Below are 8,229 nucleotides of genomic sequence, written 5' to 3' on the forward strand. Positions count from 1 at the left end.
AAGTTGAGCAACACTTTTCTAAATATAAAAAAAAACGAAGAAAGTAAAGTAAGAAACAAAACAAAAAGAAAAATACATGAATAAATAAAAATACAAAAAGTTGAGCTTATCTAAAATTCCTCCAATAAAGACAGTGATTTAAGGGCTTTTCTATTTTTGTATTACTATTTTCAAAGATTTTATTAATAATTTGAAATCATGAATTCAATGGGAAAATTTAGATTTTACTTTCAGAAATTGACTTTTATGTATAATATTTTTTAGCTTGCAACATAATATCAATAATCATTTCTAGGCTGATGTCTTTCATAAATTTACCATAATAATCTATTTTATAGTAAATGGGGACATCTCTACATTTGTCTTTCTGCCAATCTCTAATCTCCTCTCAAAATAAGTATCCCATTCCTAAAATAAATGATTCACATCTCCTATAGCATTACAGATATAACAGTTGTCAACAAAAATGTTTTAAATTTTTGTTTAAAAAAATCACTACAGTAGGTTATATTGTAGTAACCATTTTTAATTGTAGTTATTTAACTTTAGGAATAATGTGCTATTCTGTCCTTATTTCCCTACTTCTACTTTAGTAAAGTCCTTTGATTTGTGCCTAAAAATATTATTTTGCGAACACCACTCTCACATATTTGCTCGAACATTTATCATCACAAAAATGAACATCTTCATAGTAAAGGTTTCTCGGACAAGGAGTCGTGTTTCAATATAACAAGGAGTCGTGTTTCAATATAACAGTCACCAAATATTTTAAAGGTAGTGGTAATGCCTTGGGTATCTTCCGAAACTGACTTCTTGTACAACAACAATAAAATGTTTCACATAATTGTTTATGTGAACAAAATGCCACAACTGTCCGGAAGTAAGTGGTAGTCACTACTTTTATAGGTGCATTATTTAAAATTTAAAAAAGCATTTATAAAAAATAATTTTTAACAACTGATGATCAGAGCTTATAGCCAATAAAAAACAGTAAACAAAATGCCAAAAATTGTCAATATCAGCAAATAAACTTGTTGAGCCTTTAATTGCTCTCTCTCTCTCTTAAATCTACCTGAAAGTGTCATTTATTGAGCTGCACCGGTATTATCTCTATCACTGGATCAAACTCAAGGCCCAGGGGCCAGATGTGGCCCAACACAGCATTTAATGTGGCCCGCAAAAGCCCGTAAAAATGTGTGTCAATAAAATATTATTTTATTTTTTTCACAAAATGCAGGAAAGGGACAAGCGGTAGAAAATGTATGGATGGATGGGCATTTGTTTTTTCAATTTTGACAGAAAAAAAATGCAAACCTTTAAACTTTATCTGATCATGCCAAATATTATAATATACTGTATAACAAAAATATTTTTGTAACAATAAAAATAGTTAAATATCTGCTTGTCACTTTGTTTTCAAAGTGTACACATGTACATAAAACACTAACAATTACATGCATCCACAATAGTGTAATAACACCATGATGTGATTAAACATTTAATCAGTACTGTAAAATTATAAAAACAAATTGTTTAAATCAGATGCATCACACTTTCATTTCGACTAATTATGATTATTCACAGGTTATTACATGCATGCATAATTTAAATTGATTTTTAAAAATGTGGCCCTCAATTTAAAACGAGCCTGACGCCGCTGATCTATCTTTGTTGTACTTGATTTATATCCGAATGTAATGCATTCCAAAACTGCTGAGTATATAGCGATTTCTCCAGGCAAATAAAAGGTCATCTACCGTTGAGATTAGGGATGTCCGATAATATCGGACTGACGATATTATCGGCCGATAAATGCTTTAAAATTTAATATCGGAAATTATTGGAAATTTCGCCCGATTGTAGCTGAGATAGGCTCCAGCGCCCCCCGCGACCCCGAATGGAATAAGCGGTAGAAAATGGATGGATGGAAATTATCGGTATCGGTTTCAAATTTATCGGTATCAGTTTCAAAAAGTAAAATTTATGGCTTTTTAAAACGCTGCTGTGTACACGGACTTAGGGAGAAGTACAGAGTGCCAATAAACCTTGAAGGCACTACCTTTGCGTGCCGGCACAGTCACATAATATTTACGGCTTTTCACACACACACACACAAGTGAATGCAACAGCCATACAGGTCACACTGACGGTGGCCGTATAAACAACTTTAACACTGTTACAAATATGCGCCACACTGTGAACCCACACCAAACAAGAATGACAAACACATTTCGGGAGAACATCCGCACCGTAACACAACAGAACAAATACCCAGAACCCCTTGCAGCACTAACTCTTCAGGGACGCTACAATATTCACCCCGTGCTAGCCCCCAACCCAACCTCCTAATGCTCTCTCAGGGAGAGCATGTCCCAAATTCCAAGCTGCTGTTTTGAGGCATGTTAAAAAAAAAAAAGCACTTTGTGACTTAGATAATAAATATGGCAGTGCCATGTTGGCACTTTTTTCCATAACTTGAGTTGAAGTTGTTCTCTTATTTTGGAAAAACTTGTTACATTGTTTAATGCATCCAGTGGGACATCACAACAAAATTAGGTATAATAATGTGTTAATTCCACAACTGTATATATCGGTATTGGTTGATATCGGTATCGGTAATAAAGAGCTGGACAATATCGGAATATCGTCAGATCTCCAGTTGAGATCATAAGACAATGTTGAATTAATTTGTTTACACATTTTTTATGTAATTGTTATGTTATAGGGACAGCATATATGGTATAAATATGCTATTTGCTGACATAGTCTGCTGCATTGCACCTGTCATTTGTTCTATCACACAAAAACACAGTGTGTAGGTGTCCCACACGTCAATGACCTCTGCACGCGCGCACCCGTACACACGTGCGCGCGCACCCCCTTCCCTCACACTTGGTAGAGTCCTGGACGGAGCATCATGGCGGTGGACGGTAAGTGTTTGCTGTCAGGTGTCCTGTGAGGGACTCTCGTGAAAACTTTCCAGCTGTGACGTAATGCTGCCTAAAAGGACATTCGTGTCATTTAAATTTTCGCCTCGGGGGTGTGTGTTATCGTTGGATATCTCGACGCGGACGAGCTAAAGTGCGGTGCTGATGCAGAGGAATGTTGCGATCCCATCACGGGATGCGTTCATGTTCCAAGTCGTATCGGAGTGGTGGTGCGTTCAAGTCGGGACGTTTGAAAGAAAAACGCCGCACTCGACGGACGATACATTTGGCGAATGATTCAATGTTTTCTCTCCAACACTTTAGCCGAAAATCACGTGTGTTTAGGTGTGCAGTGCGATCACGTGACCACCACTTTGTTTTTGCTGGGACTATATTAGTCAGCGGATGGATCTACATGCCGTCGCCATGTGTGCACCGTGGTTGTCTACTACTATTAGCATAGTCCATATTAGTTAGAATCGTCAATTACATACCCCACTAAATTACATTTAAAAAAATCAAGAAGCTCTGCAGCCCTCAGCTTCCCCAAAACTGCTTCAAAATATATTTTTACCACTTTAACAAAGATCTTTTAAATTGACTTCAGTGTAAAATATTCATATTCTACAAAACCCAAAACCAGTGAAGTTGGCACGTTGTGTAAATCGTAAATAAGAACAGAATACAATGATTTGCAAATCATTTTCAACTTATATTGAATTGAATGGACTGTAAAGACAAGATATTTAATGTTCCAACTGGGAAAAAATAGTTGTTTTTTTTGCGAATAATCATTAACTTAGAATTTAATGGCAGCCACACATTTTAAAAAAGTTGGCACAGGGGCATTTTTACCACTGTGTTACATGGCCTTTCCTTTTAACAATACTAAGTAAACGTTTGGGAACTGAGGAGACCAATTTTTGAAGCTTTTCAGGTGGAATTATTTCCCATTCTTGCTTAATGTACAGCTTAAGTTGTTCAAAAGTCTGGGGTCTCCGTTGTCGCATTTTACGCTTCATAATGCGCCACACATTTTTAATGGAGACAGGTCTGGACTACAGGCAGGCCAATCTAGAACCTGCACCCTTTTACTATGAAGCCACGCTGTTGTAACACGTGTAAAATGTGGCTTGGCATTGTCTTGCTGAAATAAGCAGGGGCGTCCATGAAAAAGATGGCAACATATGTTGCTCCAAAACCTCTATGTACCTTTCAGCATTAATGGTGCCTTCACAGATGTGTAAGTTACCCCATACCATCACAGATGCTGGCTTTTGAACTTTGCGCCTAGAACAATTCGGATGGTTCTTTTCCTCTTTGTTCCGGAGGACACAACGTCCACAGTTTCCAAAAACAATTTGAAATGTGAACTTGTCAGACCACAAAACACTTTTCCACTTTGCATCAGTCCATCTTAGATGAGTTCAGGCCCAGCGAAGCCGGCGGTGTTTCTGGGTGTTGTTGATAAATGGCTTTGGCTTTGCATAGTAGAGTTTTAACTTGCACTTACAGATGTAGCAACAAACTGTAGTTACTGACAGTGGTTTTCTGAAGTGTTAATGAGCCCATGTGATGATATCCTTTACACACTTATGTCGGTTTTTGATGCAGTACCGCCTGAGGGATCAAAGGTCACAGGCATTCAATGTTGGTTGTCAGCTTTGCCGCTTACGTGCAGTGATTTCTCCAGATTCTCTGAACCATTTGATGATATTACGGACCATAGATGGTGAAATCCCTAAATTCCTTGCAATAGTTCGTTGAGAAATGTTGTTCTTAAACTCCATCCATCCATCCATCTTCTTCCGCTTATCCGAGGTCGGGTCGCGGGGGCAGCAGCCTAAGCAGGGAAGCCCAGACTTCCCTCTCCCCAGCCACTTCGTCCAGCTCCTCCCGGTGGATCCCGAGGCGTTCCCAGGCCAGCCGGGAGACATAGTCTTCCCAACGTGTCCTGGGTCTTCCCCGTGGCCTCCTACCGGTCGGACGTGCCCGAAACACCTCCCGAGGGAGGCGTTCGGGTGGCATCCTGACCAGATGCCCGAACCACCTCATCTGGCTCCTCTCGATATGGAGGAGCAGCGGCTTTACTTTGAGCTCCCCCCGGATGGCAGAGCTTCTCACCCTATCTCTAAGGGAGAGCCCCGCCACCCGGCGGAGGAAACTCATTTCGGCCGCTTGTACCCGTGATCTTGTCCTTTCAGTCATGACCCAAAGCTCATGACCATAGGTGAGGATGGGAACGTAGATCGACCGGTAAATCGAGAGCTTTGCCTTCTGGCTCAGCTCCTTCTTCACCACAACGGATCGATACAGCGTCCGCATTACTGAAGATGCCGCACCGATCCGCCTGTCGATCTCACGATCCACTCTTCCCTCACTCGTGAACAAGACTCCGAGGTACTTGAACTCCTCCACTTGGGGCAAGATCTCCTCCCCAACCCGGAGATGGCACTCCACCCTTTTCCGGGTTCTTAAACTGTTCGACAATTTGTGACCCCCGCCCCATTCTTGTTTGTGAATGACTGAACATTTCATGGAAGCTGCTTTTATACCCAATCATGGCATCCACTTGTTCCCAATTAGCCTGTTCACCTGTGGGATGTTCCAAATAAGTGTTTGATGAGCATTCCTCAACTTCCTCAGTCTTTTTTTGTCACTTGTACCAGCTTTTTTGAAACATGTTGCAGGCATCAAATTCCAAATGAGCTAATATTTGCAAAAAATAACGTTTTCCAGTTTGAACGTTAAATATCTTGTCTTTGCAGTCTATTCAATTGAATACAGGTTGAAAAGGATGTGCAAATCATTGTATTCTGTGTTTATTTACGATTTACACAATGTGCAAACTTCACTGGTTTTGGGATTTGTAATAAAGGCACGGTAACCTTTTAAAGTAAATTTTTATTTGGGAAAACAATACAGGATTTTTTAAGAAAACACACTTCAACATGAATATTGAATTAACTTATTGAATTCAATGAACACAAATTTGTAAAACAAACATCCTAACTAAATAATACAATTAATATACTGTATGTATGTGCCCTATAAAATATCAACATATTTATTATTTGAAAATGTGTTTTATTATTTATTTGTATTATTATTAAGCCGTGAGATTGATTTAAGAAATTGACAGCAACATTGATTTTATTGCAGCATTGTATTTTCTTTGCAATGGGAAAACTAAAAAAAAATCAAATGTCAGACATTTTTTCTTAAACTGACATAAAAACTATATTTATTTAGAGAGAGATCTAAAAATATATATACATCTATGTTCATGTAAAACAAGTTCATTTTTTAAAAATGTCTACATATCAAATACAAATTATATTGTACGTATAAAAATATTTATTAATTTAAAATAGATTTTATAATTCACTTTTATTATTAAGCCTTGATAATACTTTATTTAATTGGCAGCAACACTGATTATATTGCTTTTTTTTTGCAGTGTCAGAATTTAAAACTCACACTTGTCAGTCAGCTTCTCTTAAACAGACAAATATATCATAAACTGATGTTTAAAAAAAAATAAATGTGTTGATATTTTTCCACTTAAAACAAGTCATTCTTTTTAAACAATTTCAACAAATCAAACATAAATAATATTTTGTGGATTTTAACCCTTTAAGGACCAGTATGTTTCTGTCACGCTACTGTTTTCTTAAATACAAAGTAAACATTGTGTACATAAACACCATTCCAAACATTATTAGAGACGCACACTTGTCATTTTAGTTACAAGGAATCTTTGCAGAAAACAATGAGGTGAGATTTTTTTCTGCATGATTTGAATGAGAAAAAGTAGTGCCATCTGGTGGACAGATACATACAAACAATTATTTTGTGGTTTTATAGCACTGTCACTCACGAGACAAAAAACATTTAAATGTTGACAACCGTATGAATTACTGCTGTCGAAAAAAGTTTACATTTGTATTTACACAAAAGTGGGTTTATGTGTTGGAGTTGACATGGAATGCCAAACTTACAAAACTACAGGATAACATGTCCTCCCTCTCCTGTTGTAAATCGGTGCTCTGGATTTTGCTGCTGCAACACTTTTTGACGTTGCTAAGCTTTTGGCCCGAGGATGAAAAGCCAGCAGACACTTTCAAGTGAATTGGTCTGGAGAGCTTCTGTCTGCTGTGTGACAGAACACAAATCAGCCTCTCTGTTAGTTTATTCATCTTTTGCCAATCAAAACAAACTTTTTAACACCCGCCACCTTCCTTTTAGGTTCTCAGACTACAACCCTTCCTACCCCCCAGTGGTACAATACAGTTGTAGCTATTGCCACAGACAATGGGGGGTATTGTGTCTGCATGATTTTTCTACATTCATTATAAATGCCAGAAATCACTTTTGAAAAGTCAGAAAAAAAAACATAATTCTCATCAAAACATTTCATATTTTCACTTTAAAATAGAGGTGATGCAATTTTGCATATAGTGTCATAATTTTTACTTATATATTTTTTCAAATACATTAGCCCCTCGTTTATCGCTATTAATTGGTTCTGGACATGACCGCAATAAATGAATTTTCGCAAGGTAGGAATCATTATTAACTATTTTTTATAGCAAAAGCATAAAATACCTGTTTTCAACTTTCTAAATAAATTTTTCAACATTATAAGAGGCCCCTAGACATAAAATAACAATCTATAATCATCTTTGAATTTGTTTAATCCAAAACAGTAATGTTACCTGAGGCTGAGCCAATCAGTGGCCATGATACTGAACAGGGCGCTCTGATTGGTTTGGTCTTCTCTCGTGGCCAATACTACTGTATTATTGATATTTTTAATTTATTTAGCCACATTTATGCTACAAAATGATTATTTAGGAGCAAAAAATAATTAGAATTTAAAAAAAATCAGCGATGCGGTGAAGCTGCAATATTAGATGCGCGATGAGGCGAGGGAAGTCATAATATTGCACCAAAATATTTTTATTAGAATACATATAAGTCATGGACAATTAAAACACTTAATTTATAATAAAGACATTCTTAATTTTGAAGAAAAAAGTCAAATTTATACAACATTTTTTTAAATTAATTTTACAAGAAAACAGGTACCGGTAATACATTAATACAAATACATTTCCTGAATTTATGTTAAAAAAAAAAAAAAATCTACATTTTGGCAAAAAAAGGTAAATTCATACAAAACAACATCTCAACTGTACGAGTTTGGTCTTCTCTATCTGACAATACTACTGTAGTCTTGATATGTGTTGTTATTTTAGCTATTTTTATGCTTGAAAATGCCTATTTAAAGATAAAGAAA

Source organism: Nerophis lumbriciformis, linkage group LG26 (genome assembly GCF_033978685.3).
Source record: "Nerophis lumbriciformis linkage group LG26, RoL_Nlum_v2.1, whole genome shotgun sequence".
In the NCBI taxonomy this organism is placed as follows: Eukaryota; Metazoa; Chordata; class Actinopteri; order Syngnathiformes; family Syngnathidae; genus Nerophis; species Nerophis lumbriciformis.